Source organism: Erythrolamprus reginae, chromosome 3 (assembly GCF_031021105.1).
Source record: "Erythrolamprus reginae isolate rEryReg1 chromosome 3, rEryReg1.hap1, whole genome shotgun sequence".
NCBI classification, from domain to species: Eukaryota; Metazoa; Chordata; class Lepidosauria; order Squamata; family Dipsadidae; genus Erythrolamprus; species Erythrolamprus reginae.
Genome location: NC_091952.1, coordinates 254,487,035 through 254,504,742, shown reverse-complemented (window position 1 = coordinate 254,504,742; position 17,708 = coordinate 254,487,035). Strand labels below are relative to the sequence as shown.

The 17,708-nt window shown below is 39.9% G+C and overlaps 1 long non-coding RNA gene across 1 annotated transcript in view; it reads left to right on the top strand.

The window, feature by feature from the left end:
- The window catches only part of LOC139166033 (uncharacterized), a 73,511-nt gene that overhangs the window by 36,952 nt on the left and 18,851 nt on the right, over positions 1–17,708 (top strand). The window contains exon 2 of the long non-coding RNA XR_011558869.1: positions 14,560–14,644. This is a non-coding gene — a long non-coding RNA (uncharacterized lncRNA). The remainder of the gene's footprint in view (positions 1–14,559; positions 14,645–17,708) is intronic.

Below are 17,708 nucleotides of genomic sequence, written 5' to 3'. Positions count from 1 at the left end.
AATAATAATGAGAAAGCAATATGAGAAAATATTATTTTACTGAAAGAGTAGTAGATCCTTGGAACAAACTTCCAGCAGACGTGGTAGATAAATCCACAGTAACCGAATTTAAACATGCCTGGGATAAACATAGATCCATCCTAAGATAAAATACAGGAAATAGTATAAGGGCAGACTAGATGGACCAGGAGGTCTTTTTCTGCCGTCAGACTTCTATGTTTCAATAATAATAATAATAATAATAATAATAATAATAATAATAATAATTTATTAGATTTGTATGCTGCCCCTCTCCGCAGACTCGGGGTGGAGTAAACTTATTTTCTACAAATGTGTCTTCGTTGATTTTAACTGGTTCATTAATTACTGCAATATATTCTGATATCTAGTTCTCCTGTGTTTCTCTCTCTCTCTCTCTCTCCATATATGTATGTATGTATATATGTATGTATGTATGTATACTGCTCAAAAAAGTAAAGGGAACACTCAAATAACACATCCCAGATCTGAATAAATGAAATATTCCCATTGAATACTTTGTTCTGTACAAAGTTGAATGTGCACAACAGTAGGTGAAATTTACTGTCAACCAGTGTTGTTCCTAAATGGCCAGTTTGATTTACTTGGAGTTATATTTTGTGGTTTAAGTGTTCCCTTTATTTTTTGGAGCAGTGTATATCTGGAGAGAAAGGACTCTGCTCAAGGAGCTAGGCCTCCATCTTCTTCTCATGGGAACTCCATCCTCTCCCCAACATGCACACATAACACGTTTCTGAAACACGGGGGTAGTGGTGGTGATGGAATCTCCTCTGCCTTGAAGTCACAAGTGATGGTTTCAACCCTTGAATCAGAGCCGGCGTGGGTGGCAAAGCAGGTGTTCCCGAAGGACCCATTTCCCTTGTCAACAGTGCTTGTGGAGTGGTGACTCACTGGAGCAGCCTACACAGTTGTGAAGTCAAGTAGGGAAGGGATTAATGAAGAGGGAAGCTTAATTACCAGGAGATCTAGGTCAATTCTCACAAATGTCCTCCCAGCTCCCTCCTCCTCCTCCGAACCCATGGAGTGTTGCGTAGTCCTTGTTCAACGCAAAGAGAGAGGAGAAGTTTTCCTGGGTAGCTTTGAAAGTCCTCTCTAGGTCATTCTCTGCCACCTTCTGGTGCCCTAGAGTCCTCTAACTTTCCGCTTTTTGGGAATGGGGGAACAAAATGATGATGATGATGATAATAACAACAATAACAACAACAACAACAACAATAATAATAATAATAATAATAATAATAATAATACTAATAATAATTTATTAGACTTGTATGCCACCCCTCTCCGAAGACTCGGAGTGGATGATGATATTTGTACCCTATGACTATCATTAAGTCTTGTCCCTCATGGTTCTTGACAAATGCTTCTTTTCTTTTATGTTTTTTTCATTATTATTATTATTATTATTATTATTATTATTATTATTATTATTTATCGGATTTGTATGCCGCCCCTCTACGCAGACTCGGGGCGGCTAATAACAATGATTAAAAAAAAGCATATAATAATCCAATTAATAAAACAAGTAAAAACCCTTATAGTAAAACCAAACATACACACAAACATACCATACGTAACTTGTAATGGCCTAGGGGAAAAGAATATCTTAACTCCCCCATGCTTGGCGATAAAGGTGGGTCTTGAGTAATTTGCGAAAGACAAGGAGGGTGGGGGCCGTTCTAATCTCTGGGGGGAGTTGATTCCAGAGGGCCAGGGCCGCCACAGAGAAGGCTCTTCCCCTGGGGCCCACCAAACAACATTGTTTGGTCGACGGGACCCGGAGAAGGCCAACTCTGTAGGACCTTATCGGCCGCTGGGATTCGTGCGGCAGAAGGTGGTTCCGGATGTATTCTGGCCCACTGCCATGGGGCTTTAAAGGTCATGACCAACACTTTGAATTGTGACCGGAAACCGATCGGCAGCCAGTGCAGGCCACAGAGTGTTGCAGAAACATGGGCGAATCTAGGAAGCCCCATGATGGCTCTCACGGCCGCATTCTGCACGATCTGAAGTTTCCGAACACTTTTTAAAGGTAGCCCCATGTAGAGAGCGTTGCAGTAATCGAACCTCGAGGTGATGAGGGCCTGAGTGACTGTGAGCAATGACTCCCTGTCCAAATAGGGCCTTTTCTTTTTACTGAAAGAGTAGTAGATGCTTGGAACAAACTCCCAGAATACGTGGTTGGTCAATCCACAGTAACTTAATTTAAACATGGATAAACAGATCCATCCTAATATAAAATACAGGAAATAGTATAAGGGCAGACTAGATGTACTATGAGGTCTTTTTTTGCCGTCCATCTTCTATGTTTCTATGTACACTGAGAGCATATGAGAGCTAGGGTGGTGCAGTTGTTAGAGTGCATAACTGCAGGCTACGTCTGCTGATCACCACCTGCCATCCTTCCATCCTTCTGTGGTCGGATAAATGAGGACCCAGATAGTTGGGAGCAATATATACTGATTCTGTAAACCACTTATAGAAAGCTATAAAGCACCGGGAAGTGGTATATAAGTCTAAATACTAATGCTAAATGCTATATGCACCAAGACCAAATTCCTTGTTTGTCTAATCTTTAACTCTGAAAGACTTCATGAACTCAATCTGTATAGTGTGGAGGAAAAGGGGGACATGATTGAAACATTTCAATATGTTAAAGGGTTAAATAAGGTTCAGGAGGGAAGTGTTTTTAATAGGAAAGTGAACACAACAATAAGGGAGCACAATCTGAGATTAATTGAGGGAAATATCAGAAGCAAAGTGAGAAAATATTATTTGACGGAAAGAGTAATAGATGCTTGGAACAAACTTCCAGCAGACGTGGTTGGTTAATCCACAGTAACTGAACTTAAACATGCCTGGGATAAACATAGATCCATCCTAAGATAAAATATAGGAAATAGCATAAGGGCAGATGAGATGGACCATGAGGTCTTTTTCTGCTGTTAATCTTCTATGTTTCTATGTCTGGAGGACAGAAAGTAAAGGGGGGACATGATCGAAACATTTAAATATATTAAAGGGTTAAATAAGGTTCAGGAGGAAAGTGATTGTAATAGGAAGGTGAAGACAAGAACAAGGGGGCACAATCAGAGGTTAGTTGGGGGAAAGATCAGAAGCAACGTGAGAAAATATTATTTGACGGAAAGAGTAGTAGATGCTTGGAACAAACTTCCAGCAGACGTGGTTGGTCAATCCACAGTCACTGAATTTAAACATGCCTGGGATAAACATATATCCACCCTAAGATAAAATACAGGAAACAGTATAAGGGCAGACTAGATGGACCATGAGGTCTTTTTCTGCCGTCAATCTTCTATTTTTCTATGTTTCTAATCAAACTTAGCCAATAAAGAATTCTGTTCTGTTCTTTTCTATCCAGTTCTATCTTGTTCTGTTCTATTCCATTCACAACATCTTGGCAGAAAATACAGAAACAATTACAACTTTTTGTTCAGAGGCTGTTCAATGACACTGAATCAAGATCACGCGAAGTGCTAATAGCACTTTATAATGCCTTGGTGTGGCCAAACCTGGAATATTGCATCCAATTTCAATCACTACAATATAAAAAAAGATGTTGAGACTCTGGAAATAGTGCAGAGAAGATTAACCAAGATGATTAGCTGGAGGCTAAAACATGCGGAGAGCGATTTAGCCTCCAGACCTGTCTTAATAAGTCCAGTTTCTTTTGGAAATTTAAGTACATTTTTCTTCCTTTAATGAGACGGTTTGCCTTTCTTCTTTCGATTCCAGGAGCTCCATTCGTATTTTCAGAGAAGGGTATAAAGCAGAAAGAGGATTATTTACCTACTCATATCTTTGCTCCACACCGCTGAGCATCCGTAAATGTAGAAAACGTTTCTCACATTCCGCATTTTATTTTATTTTTTCAACCGTCTTGAAAACGGAATGACAGGATTCGGATGCGAAAACAGCTGTGTTTTGACCTAGCTTCAGCAAATGACAAAACAGACTCCCTGTCCCGAAACACAATCCCCCCCTCTTTTTTAATTTGCTTAATGTGAATTCCTAGCATTCACGTCTAGCAAAGTTCCGGCAAATAGTCTTTCAAGGGTGAATTGCAAATACAGACCTTATCAGTCCTTGGAGAATGGCCAGGTCGAGAGCTTCTTGACGCAATGCCGTACAAGGAAATACAGTGGTACGTCTACTTATGAACTTAATTCGTTTCATGTCCAGGAGATTCCTAGAGAGGCCCCACAGAGGCTTCTCCCCACCTTTTATGGCCCTGTTTCCACCCAGTAGATTCCTAGAGAGGCCCCACAGAGGCTTCTCCCCGCCTTTTACAGCCCTGTTTCCACCCAGGAGATTCATAGAAAGGCCCCACAGAGGCTTCTCCCCGCCTTTTATGGTCATTTTCCACCCAGGAGATTCCTAGAAAGGCCCCACAGAGGCTTCTCTCCAACTTTTCCTCCTAGCAGATTCCTAGAGAGGCCCCACAGAGGTTTCTCCCCACCTTTTCCGGCCCCATTTCCTCCCAGGAGATTCCTAGAGAGGCCCCACAGAGGCTTCTCCCCACTTTTCCGGCCCTGTTTCCTCCCAGGAGATTCCTAGAGAGGCCCCACAAAGGCTTCTCCCTGCCTTTTCCAGTTACAGTTTCGGAGGCTCGGGTTTGTAAGTGGAAATTGGTTCTTGAGAAGAAGCAATAAAATCTTGAACGCCCGGTTCAAGAGGCGTTTGTAGGTAGAGGTACCACTGTACTTGGCAAGAAATCTCTGCAAGGTACTAATTTAAATAACCCGGTCTTCACACAAATAATGAATTAATTGTCTCCTGCAAACACCACTCCTCTTTTGCTCTTGTTTGTTCCCTATGGGAGGGGCCATTCAGCATCCCCTTGGGCCTTTACTCCAGAATCGACCTCTGTTCCTTAAATGTTCCCTTCTCCTGACAGCTCTGTGCATGCGCCCATCAGGAACAGGTCCCAGCTGTTCTTCTGCTTCACTTTACTCCGACTCCAAAGATAGTTCATAACTGCCGGAGGGCCCTGGCCCTGTCTCTGCCTCGGATGCAGAGCACTTAGCGAGCCTTTTACAGACTCCAGGACTGGTCTATGTTCCTCCCCAACATCTGAGCCTGCTGCCAGCTCCGCTGGAGGGCCAAAACAGTACCTCGCTTTGGCTCGGGGGAAGCGGTTATTAGTAAGTAAAGAAGTTCTCTTCTGAATTTCGGAACAGATTACAGGGATGGTAGGATGAAAGGGTGCTATTTATTTCCTATGGGAAGGGCCATTCAGCATCCCCTTGGTCCTTTACTCCCTATTCGATCTCTGTTCCTGCTCCTGACAGCTCTATGCATGCGCATTTCTCTGCCTATACTCATCAACTCTTGCTAGCTCTTCATCAATGGAAGGCAGATTGGCAGCAATTGTTTTTTCTGCAGTTCTGATTATCAGAGGAGAATCGGAATTGCAGAAAAAACAATTGCGGCCAACCTGCCTTCCATTGAGGACTTGTAGACTGTACGAGTCAAAAAGAGGGCGGGGAAAATATTTACTGACCCCTCTTATTTATTTGTTTGTTTGTTTATTTATTCATTCATTCATTAGATTTGTATGCCACCCCTCTCCGTAGAATTCGTGCGGCAGAAGGCGGTCCTGGAGATATTCTGGTCCGATGCCATGAAGGGCTTTATAGGTCATAACCAACACTTTGAATTGTGACCGGAAATTGATCAGCAACCAATGCAGACTGCGGAGTGTTGGAGTGACATGGGCATATCTACAGAAGCCCATGATTGCTCTACTGGACATAAACTGGACATAAGCTCTCCTGGACATAAACTGGACATAAGCTCTCCTGGACATATCCTGGACCTAAACTGTTTCAACTCTTACTCTCAAAATGTCGCTACAGAGCACTGCACACCAAGATAACTAGACACAAGGACAGTTTTTTCCCGAACACCATCACTCTACTAAACAAATAATTCCCTCAACACTGTCAGACTTTTTACTAAATCTGCACTTCTATTTCTACTAGTTTTTTTCTCATCATTCCTCTCATCCCTTTCCTCCCACTTAGGACTGTATGACTGTCACTTGTTGCTTGTATCCTAAGATTTTTATTAATATTGATTGTTTCTTCATTGCTTATTTGACCCCTATGACAATCATTAAGTGTTGTACCACATGATTCTTGACAAATGTCTCTTTTTCTTTTATGTCCGCTGAGAGCATATGAACCAAGACAAATTCCTTGTGTGTCCAATCACACTTGGCCAATAAAATTCTATTCTATTCTATTCTATTCTATTCTATTTGGAAACAGGCTCCAGCTGTTCTTCTGCCCGACTTATCTCCAACTCTGAAGTAGGCGGTTACAAAATCGCCTTTTCCTCCTCAATTTCCTGCCTTTTCTCTTTCTTTTCCCCATTTTTATTTTTTATTTAGCCTCCCTCTGTCCGATTCTTTCAAAGTGTTTGTGAAAAGGAAGCGTGGGCCAATCCAGTTTTATCTCATTATATACCCCTCCTTTAAAAACAAATAATAACCCACCACAACAATGAAAGGACGCTGGGATTTCAGATCGGATGATGATGATGTTTCTATAACAACACGGTGATGACTCACATATAATTTTTTTTGCAACCGTCTGTTGGGATGGAGGCCAAATATTTCTGCATAGTAGAGGCGAGGAGCTGTCTTTGGATCAGGGATCTATCTTGTTTCCTTCAGAAAAGAAAAAAAAATAATAGAAGTTGACTTCTAAAAAAATGAAATTTAGTGGTAAGAAAAGTATTTTTTTTAGTTTGCAATTGCTTAAATAGAATCTCATTTTGCCTTCCTTCCTCCCTACTTCCTGCCTTCCCTCCCTTCCTTCATTTCCTACTACCATCCCTCTCCTTCCTTCCTTCCTTCCTTCCCTTCCTCCCTTCATCCCCCCTCCCTCATTTCTTACTACTTTCTGTCTCCTTCCTTCCTTCCTTCCTCCCCCTCCCTCCCTTCTTTCCTTCTTTCCTTCTTTCATCCCTCCCTTCCTCCCTACCCCCTTCCTTCCTTCCTCCCCCCTCCCTTCCTTCCTGCTTCCTCCTTCCCTCGTTTCCTACTACTATCCCTCTCCTTCCTTCCTTCCTCCGTCCCACCCTTCCTTCCCTTCCTCCAGCTTCCTCCGTCCCTCCCTTCCTTCATCCCTCCCCCTCCCTCATTTCTTACTACTTTCCGTCTCCTTCCTTCCTCCCCTCCCTCCCTTCTTTCCTTCTTTCATCCCTCCCTTCCTCCCTACCTCCCTTCCTGCTTCCTCCCTCCCTCGTTTCCTACTACCATCCCTCTCCTTCCTTCCTTCCTTCCTTCCTCCCCCTTCCCTCCCTTCTTTCCTTCTTTCATCCCTCCCTCCCCTTCCTACCTCCTTTCCTTCATCCCTCCCCCCCTCATTTCCTACTACTGTCCGTCTCCTCCCTCCCACCTCTTCCTTAATTTCCTACTACTGTCCTTCCTTCTTTCCTTCCTCCCTCCCTTCGTCCCTCCCTGTCTTCCTTCATTTCCTACTACCATCGCTCTTCTTCCTTCTTTCCTTCTTTCCTCCCTCCCTCCCCTCCCTTCCTTCTTTCTTCCTTTCCTCCCTTCTTTCTTTCCTTCTTTCCTCCCTCCCTCCCTCCCTTGCTTCCTTCCTTCTTCCCATCCTTCCCTACTACCGTCTCTCTCCTCCCTCCCTCCTAAGAAAATGTTGAGAGCCGGGATACACAGCTCTGCAAACTTCACCACCAAATTATAACATTAAAATTAATGACGATCACAAGGAGGCAATGATTAAATACATGACTGGAGAGTAATCACATTAATCATAATTAAGTTTCATTAAGTTCCAGGATCACTTAATATTTTTTTTTCCCACCCTGTTCCCATTCAGTGCTTTTTAGAATAACTTCTCATGCGGCTCTGAGCTTGGAAAGTTGTATGTTCTTAAGCCCCGTGCTAAGCCTGGCCCACATTATGTGGTCAGCAGTGCTGTTCCTGAGAAGACTCAAAGCCTGTGTCCCTGGAGGAGTAAGAGGCAGTTCAAGGTCAAGGCCAGAGGTTTGGAGCTGTCAGTTGCACCGAACAAGCTGCTTCTTTTAGACTGTACAATAGTAGGACGGAAGGTGACATAACATAGTCCCCGTGCAATCGGACCTAATCTAACCCATCATCTTCCTTGACAGCTCTGTAGTTCTTTCTCCCTCTTTCACTCCTCTGGTTGACATTTGATACAAAGAAGCAGAAGACTCTGATATCTCGTCGGAGGCTCAACATCTTGGCTTTAAGTTGAGGAATGAGCGTGCTGAATTTAAGGAACTGGTAACGTCTAGGTTCAGGGGTCAGCAACCTGTGGCTCTCGAGCCGTATGTGGCTCTTTCATCCCTCCACTGCAGCTCCCTGTCACTGGTCAGCTCCACAGTTGATAGTGTTGGAAACAGAAACATAGAAGACTGACGGCAGAAAAAGACCTCATGGTCCATCTAGTCTGCCCTTATACTATTTCCTGTATTTTATCTAACAATGGATATATGTTTATGCCAGGCATGTTTAAATTCAGTTCCTGTGGATTTATCTACCACGTCTGCTGGAAGTTTGTTCCAAGGATCTACTACTCTTTCAGTAAAATAATATTTTCTCACGTTGCTTTTGATCTTTCCCCCAACTAACTTCAGATTGTGTCCCCTTGTTCTTGTGTTCACTTTCCTATTAAAAACACTTCCCTCCTGAACCTTATTTAACCCTTTAACATATTTAAATGTTTCGATCATGTCCCCCCTTTTCCTTCTGTCCTCCAGACTATACAGATTGAGTTCATGAAGTCTTTCCTGATACGTTTTATGCTTAAGACCTTCCACCATTCTTGTAGCCCATCTTTGGACCCATTCAATTTTGTCAATATCTTTTTGTAGGTGAGGTCTCCAGAACTGAACACAGTATTCCAAATGTGGTCTCACCAGCACTCTATATAGCGGGATCATGATCTCCCTGTTCCTGCTTGTTATACCTCTAGCTATGCAGCCAAGCATAGCTAGAGGTGTTGGAGGTTTCAGAGGCTGGAAAGATGCCTCTGAAATAGAAGTTTCACACACTGGCACAGGTAGAGGAAAAAGGATGTTGCGCTAGGAGAAGACTCTATGGTCGGGAAAAACCAACTTCCATTTAGCAAAGGAAAAAGGATATTGCACTAGAAGAAACTATAGTAAGGGAACCAATTTCCAGGTAGCAGAGGAAAAAGGATGCCGTGCTAGGAGAAGACTCTATGGTGGGTTTTTTTAAAAAAGAGATTGGAGAGCCATTTGCCTGAAGTGGTTTAGAATCTCCTGCTTAAGCAGGGGGTTGAAGTAGAATAACCCCAAGGTCCCTTCCATCTCTGCTACTCCGTTCTGCTGTGGAATAATGATTGAAAAAGGACATAGCTAGAGGTATAACAAGCAGGAAGAGGGAGATTATGATCCCGCTATATAGAATGCTGGTGAGACCACATTTGGAATACTGTGTTCAGTTCTGGAGACTTCACTTACAAAATATATTGACAAAATTGAACAGGTCCAAAGACGGGCTACAAGAATGGTGGAAGGTCTTAAGCATAAAACGTATCAGGAAAGACTTCATGAACTCCATCTGTATAGTCTGGAGGACAGAAGGGAAAGGTGGGACATGATCGAAACATTTAAATATGTTGAAGGGTTAAATAAGGTCCAGGAGGGAAGTGTTTGTAATAGGAAAGTGAACATGGGAACAAGGGGACACAATCTGAAGTTAGTTGGGAGAAATATCAAAAGCAACATGAGAAAATATTATTTTATTGAAAGAGTAGTAGATCCTTGGAACAAACTTCCAGCAGACGTGGTGGATAAATCCACAGTAACTGAATTTAAACATGCCTGGGATAAACATCCATTCATCCTAAGATCAAATACAGGAAATAGTATAAGGGCCGGCTAGATGGACCATGAGGTCTTTTTCTGCGGTCAATCTTCTATGTTTCTATGTTTCTATGACATTTTGATATCTGAGGATGTTAAGTGAGAACCTGGACTGACCATTTCAATCATAGGTTCAGGCACCCAGCAGAACGATTCTCATTTTCTGTCCTGCATAATGGCATTAAATTCCATCTTCATGGTGAGATGCTCAATTTAAGAGAGGCCGTTGCAGCCTCGATGCATAGTAAATGTGTAAATAACACTCCGAGGTCAATGTACCTTTGGGCAAAAGGCAATTACAACACAGCTCCGAATGTACCAATTTTTCCAATTACTGGCCAAATGCTTGCATTTAAGTTGAGATTTTTATCATGGGCAGCTCTTCCCCACACACTTTCTAGTTTTTTTCTCTGAAGACGTTTTGCTTCTCATCCAAGAAGCTTCTTCAGTTCTGGCTGGATGGTGGGGAATGGAAGGATTGATACTCCTTGCAGACAGCTGGTCATTTGCATTATGTTACAGAATCGTTGAGACCACTTGGAGATTTAATTCTACGGTAGCAAGAATGCAAGTGGGGTTATCTTTTTTCTTTATTCTTTATTGGCCAAGTGTGATTGGACCCACAAGGAATTTGTCTTTGGTGCAGATGCTCTCAGGGTACATAAAAGAAAAGATACATTTGTCAATTAATAATAATAATGATGATGATGATGATGATCATGATGATGATGATAGTTAACCGCCCCGTGTCTGCGGAGAGGGGTGGCATACAAATCTAAATAATAAATAAATAAAATAAATAAATTATTATTATTATTATTATTATTTAGATTTGTATGCCGCCCCTCTCCGAAGACTCGGGGCGGCTAACAACAATATAAAAAGACAATGTAAACAAATCTAATATTAAAAACAATCTAAAAAACCCCAATTTAAAGAACCACTCATGCAAACAAGCATACCATGTATAAATTCTATAAGCCTAGGGGGAAGGGAAATTTCAATTCCCCCATGCCTGATGACAGAGGTGGGTTTTAAGGAGCTTGCGAAAGACAAAGAGGGTGGAGGCAACTCTGATATCTGAGGGGAGCTGGTTCCAGAGGGTCGGGGCCGCCACAGAGAAGGCTCTTCTCCTGGGTCCCGCCAAAGGACATTGCTTCGTCGACGGGACCCGGAGAAGGCCAACTCTGTGGAACCTAACTGGTCGCTGGGATTCATGCGGCAGAAGGCTGTCCCGGAGATATTCTGGTCCAATGCCATGAAGGGCTTTATAGGTGATGACCAACACTTTGAATTGTGACCGGAAATTGGCCGGTAACCAATGCAGACTGCGGAGTGTTGGTGTAACATGGGCATATTTCGGGAAGCCCATGATTGCTCTCGCAACTGCATTCTGCACGATCTGATGGTTTGTGTGCTTCAATGAAGCTGAGAGCTGTGCTGGCAGTAGTGTAAACTAGGTCTAATCTTGCCGGAGTGGTCAAAGCAGAGGAGCCAGACTAAATGTACCTAACCCATTTAAACTAATGGAAAGACAAAACAAAAAGAAGTCCATACTGGCTTGGTCGTCGCCCAGGATAAAAAGAACCGTGGTGGCTGCTGTGGAACCTGGGCAGCCATCGACAAATGAGCTACAGGAACAAAACAAACAAAGCTTATAAATCAAAAAGTGGCAGAAATTCTCAATGTAAGAGAATCGCACAATCATGACGAAGATCTAAAAATTGAGCTGCAACGACTCTGGCATAAGCCCGTGAAAGTGGTCCCAGTGGTCCTTGGCACGCTGGGCGCAGTGCCAAAGGATCTCAGCGGACATTTGAAAACCATTGGAATTGACAAAATCCCCATCTGTCAATTGCAAAAGGCCGCTTTACTGGGATCGGCAAACATAATTTGCCGCTACATCACGGAGTCCTAAGTGGTTGGGAAGCGCCCGACTGGTGATGAAATATGAAATCCAGCATAGTGATCTCGTTTGCTGTGTTGTACTGACATAATAATAATAATAATAATAATAATAATAATAATAATAATAATAATAATAATAATAAAAACAACAACAAAACAACAACAAAACAACCAACAACAACCAACAACAACAACAATAGTAATAATAATAATAGTAATAGTAGTAGTAATAATAATAATAATAATAATAATAATAATAATAATAATAATAATAATTTCTTAATGATTGTCATAGGGGTCAAATAAGCAACACATACAGTGGTACCTCTACGTAAGAACTTAATTCGTTCCGTGACCAGGTTGTTAAGTAGAAGCAATTTCTCCCATAGGAATCAATGTAAAAGCAAATAATGCCTGCAAACCCATTAGGAAAGAAATAAAAGCTCGGAATTTGGGTGGGAGGAGGAGGAGGAAGAAGAGGAGGAGGATAGTCGGTGCTGAAGGAAGAAGGTGAGGTGAGGTGAATCAAAAAAACCCAAAACTTCCGGGCTCAGGTTCTTAAGTAGAAAATGGTTCTTAAGTAGAGGCAAAAAATTTTTGAACACCCGGTTCTTATCTAGAAAAGTTCCTAAGTAGAGGTACCACTGTATACTGTACCTGTGCATTTTGTTTTTCTTGCCTAAATGTAGAACCTGACTTTTCTGTTTTAACCTCCACTAATATTGCTTTTGTGTTTTCGGTAAAACTTTTGCATCCTTCAGGAGACAGTTCCTTGTGTTTGCAAAATTTACAATAGTTGTGGCTGCAAATCCTGATTTGCTTGAAGAGCTAATTCTCCCATTAAAGCTTCCTTTGCTTGTTATTTATTCACTGGGCTTGCAGCGTGCCTTTTTCTTCAAAGAGTGCTGGATGTCGGAGTTTGCTTAGTTGATTAATATGTTTACTCGCCAAATGTGGGCAAAGTTTGGAAAGGAAGCACAGGGTGAGGAGCCTGCACGAGAGCTTTCGCTTTGGTGTGGAATGGAAATCATCGCATCCTCCCAAAAAATAAACATTAACTGTTGGAGTAGGTTTTATCACTGGATGGAAAAAAGGGGAAAAAAAGTAAAATCAGAGAATTAATAAATATTAGATAATATGGGAAGTAAATGTCACAAAAGGAAAACCAAAAGACATACCAGAATAAGACCTTTGCTAAAACTCGATGAATATATGTAAATATAATTTATGTAATAGTAAATAAGCACCATTAGATTTGTACTACAGGCACGTCACAAAAATGTCCAACTTTTATTTTAATGTATTTTTTCTTTCTTTTCTGTGTGAGATTGTTTGTATTTTGTGTGTCAGCTGGAGGGTCTGTGGGGAAGGGCCTTCTTTGTGATGGCCCTGACCCTTTGGAATCAACTGCCTCCAGAGGTCCGTGCTATCCCCAATCTACCGGTTTTTAAGACCTGGCTTTTTGGCCAGCCTGGGATTAGGAATGACTGACAGTATGCATGTTTTTTAAGAGGTTATTTATGTATTTTATATTTTCATGCGCTGTTTTATTGTTATTATATGTTCCATTTTTTTTAAAAAAATATTGTGATTATTGTGAGCCGCCCAAAGTCCTATTGAAATTGGGTAGCATATAAATATCATAAATAAGGCGAGGAAGGAAGGAAGGAAGGAAGGAAGGAAAAAAGAAAGAAAGAAAGAAAGAGAGAGAGAGAGAGAGAGAAAGAGAGAAAGAAAGAGAGAGAAAAAGAGAGAAAGAGAGAGAGAGGAAGAAACCAGGGTTGGGCAAGAGTACCCTTATTTGTTTCCTTTTTAAAATATTTTTTATTAATTTTCCACTTAAAAAACAACGAAAACACAATAATGAGTACAGAAGAAAATAAAATAAAATAAAATTAATAATAGTATATACAGGTATTAGCATTATATTAGCATTAAAGTCACTATATTTATATTATATCAATTATACACTAGACTATAATTTGTATCAGGTATGTAAATTAGTACATGCTTTTTTTCGTTAACAAAATAATTTCATATATACACTGCTAAAAAAAAGGGAACACTTAAAACACTTAAAAAACAGAGTATAACTTCAAGTAAATCAAACTTAGAAACATAGAAGACTGACGGCAGAAAAAGACCTCATGGTCCATCTAGTCTGCCCTTATACTATTTCCTGTATTTTATCTTACAATGGATATATGTTTATCCCAGGCATGTTTCAATTCAGTTACTGTGGATTTACCAACCACGTCTGCTGGAAGTTTGTTCCAAGGATCTACTACTCTTTCAGTGAAATAATATTTTCTCATGTTGCTTTTGATCTTTCCCCCAACTAACTTCTGTGAAATCAAACTGTCCACTTAGGAAGCAACACTGTTTGACAGTCAAGTTCACATGCTGTTGTGCAAATGGAATAGTTGTACATTTGCACAAGAGCAAATTGTGCACAATCTAGATCTAGGATGTGTTATTTGAGTGTTCCCTTTATTTATTTATTTTGAGCAGTATACTTTTTCACGTACCCCTTTTTAAGCAGCAGCAGAGGAAAATCTTCCAAACAGTAAAAAAATCACACCCAAAAAATGATTGTTGGTACCCAAGGATCGGCATTGACCGAATCGGATCCGAAAGTGGTTTTGAAATGACAAGGCTTTAGAAGCGCTCTACTGTAAAATGATTGCATCTCCTTTTCTGTTGCAGTTTGTGGAAGAACCTCAGCTGATCAGAAGAGCTGCATTTAAAGAACAAAAGCAAGAAACCAATTCATTCTTTTCCCCAGCACAAGGTAACAACAATAGTTGGAGGACAGAATTTGTACATTTGAATATGAAGACGTTTGCATGTTTGGTCAAGAAAAAAACTGTTGCTTCGTTTAGTTTTCAGGTTGTTTCCAGGAATTGAATTTTTTTGAAGTGTGCAATAGGGTTGATATTCCTGGAGGGGTCTGTAATATGGTAAATGATTTAGCTTTACTAGATAAATGGTCAAAGCAATGGAAACTGCAGTTTAATGTTTCCAAATGTAAAATAATGCACTTGGGGAAAAGGAATCCTCAATCTGAGTATTGCATTGGCAGTTCTGTGTTAGCAAAAACTTCAGAAGAGAAGGATTTAGGGGTAGTGATTTCTGACAGTCTCAAAATGGGTGAGCAGTGTGGTCGGGCAGTAGGAAAAGCAAGTAGGATGCTTGGCTGCATAGCTAGAGGTATAATAACAAGCAGGAAGAGGGAGATTGTGATCCCCTTATATAGAGCGCTGGTGAGACCACATTTGGAATACTGTGTTCAGTTCTGGAGACCTCACCTACAAAAAGATATTGACAAAATTGAACGGGTCCAAAGATGGGCTACAAGAATGGTGGAAGGTCTTAAGCATAAAACGTATCAGGAAAGACTTAATGAACTCAATCTGTATAGTCTGGAGGACAGAAGGAAAAGGGGGGACATGATCAAAACATTTAAATATGTTAAAGGGTTAAATAAGGTTCAGGAGGGAAGTGTTTTTAATAGGAAAGTGAACCCAAGAACAAGGGGACACAATCTGAGGTTGGTTGAGAAAATATTTTACTGAAATATTAAGAGTAGTAGATGGTTGGAACAAACTTCCAGCAGACGTGGTTGGTAAATCCGCAGGAACTGAATTTAAACATGCCTGGGATAAACATATATCCATCCTAAGATAAAATACAGGAAATAGTATAAGGGCAGACTAGATGGACCAGGAGGTCTTTTTCTGCCGTCAGTCTTCTATGTTTCTATGTCTCTATCCCTCCTCTTAGAGGAATAAAATATTTAAGGAAATATTAAAAATATTATATAGAATATTCATGGCTAAGAAAATGGAGAAATATGCTAACGACCACTAACGACCTCTCCAGCATTCCCACGATCGAGTGATCAAAGGTCAAAGGCTTGGTAACTGGCTTGTACTTATAACGGTTGCAGCATCCCGATGTCATGTGGTCTCCTTTTTGGACCAGCAAAACCCATGGGAGTGGGTGGGGGTGGCAGATTCACTTAACCAAGTTAGCAACAGCAGTGATTCATTTAACGACTCTAGCAAGGAAAGCTCGTAAAGTGGGAAAAAACTCACTTAACAAGTGTCTCGCTTAGCAAGAGAACAGAGTTTGCAAGCGAAGGGCTAAGTGCACTATATCCCAGTTCGCTACTCACTACGGCTGCATTACTATTACTATTAGTCTTCTCATTGTTCCTATCACCCGTCTCCTCCCACATATGACGGTATGACTGTAACCTCTTGCTTGTACCCTTAAAATATCAATATACTGATCTATTAAAGATACTTAATATATAAATACATTCATGTGAGGATACATAAATCAATATGATTTATATTGATTGTTTCCTGATTACTTATTTGTACCCTACGACAATTCTTTGTACCACATGATTCTGGACAAATGTATTGTTTCTTTTATGTCCACTGAGAGTATCTGCACCAAAGACAAATTCCTTGTGTGTGAAATCACACTTGGCCAATAAAGTTCCATTCCATTCCATTCCATTGTCTATTCTATTCCATTCTATTCCATTCCATTCCGTTCCGTTCTGTTCTGTTCAATTCTGTTCCGTTCCATTCCCTTGTCTATTCTGTTCTGTTCTGTTCTATTCTATTCCATTCCATTGTCCTATTCTATTCCATATTCTATTCCATATTCTATTCTATTCTATTCCATATTCTATTCCCTATTCTATTCCCTATTCTATTCTATTCTATTCTATTCTATTCCATATTGTATTGTATTCTATTCTATTCTACTCTATTTTCTATTCCATATTCTATTCCATATTCTATTCCATATTCTATTCTATTCCATATTCTATTCTATTCTACTCTATTTTCTATTCCATATTCTATTCTATTCTATTCCATATTCTATTCCATATTCTATTCTATTCCATATTCTATTCTATTCTATTCCATATTCTATTCCATATTCTATTCTATTCCCTATTCTATTCTATTCCATATTCTATTCCATATTCTATTCTATTCCATATTCTATTCTATTCTATTCCATATTCTATTCTATTCCATATTCTATTCTATTCTATTCTACTCTATTTTCTATTCCATATTCTATTCTATTCTACTCTATTTTCTATTCCATATTCTATTCTATTCTATTCTATTCCATATTCTATCCCATATTCTATTCTATTCCATATTCTATTCTATTCTATTCCATTTTCTATTCCATATTCTATTCTATTCTATTCCATATTCTATTCTATTCCATATTCTATTCCATATTCTATTCTATTCTATTCCATATTCTATTCTATTCCATATTCTGCTCTATTTTCTATTCCATATTCTATTCTATTCTACTCTATTTTCTATTCCATATTCTATTCTATTCTATTCCATATTCTATCCCATATTCTATTCTATTCCATATTCTATTCTATTCTACTCTATTTTCTATTCCATATTCTATTCTATTCTATTCCATATTCTATTCCATATTCTATTCTATTCCATATTCTATTCTATTCTATTCTACTCTATTTTCTATTCCATATTCTATTCTATTCTATTCCATATTCTATTCTATTCTATTCCATATTCTATTCCATATTCTATTCTGTTCCATATTCTATTCTATTCTATTCCATATTCTATTCCATATTCTATTCCATATTCTATTCCATATTCTATTCTATTCCATATTCTATTCCATATTCTATTCTATTCCATATTCTATTCCATATTCTACTCTATTCCATATTCTATTCTATTCTATTCTATTCTATTCCATATTCTATTCTATTCCATATTCTATTCTATTCTATTCCATATTCTATTCTATTCCATATTCTATTCTAT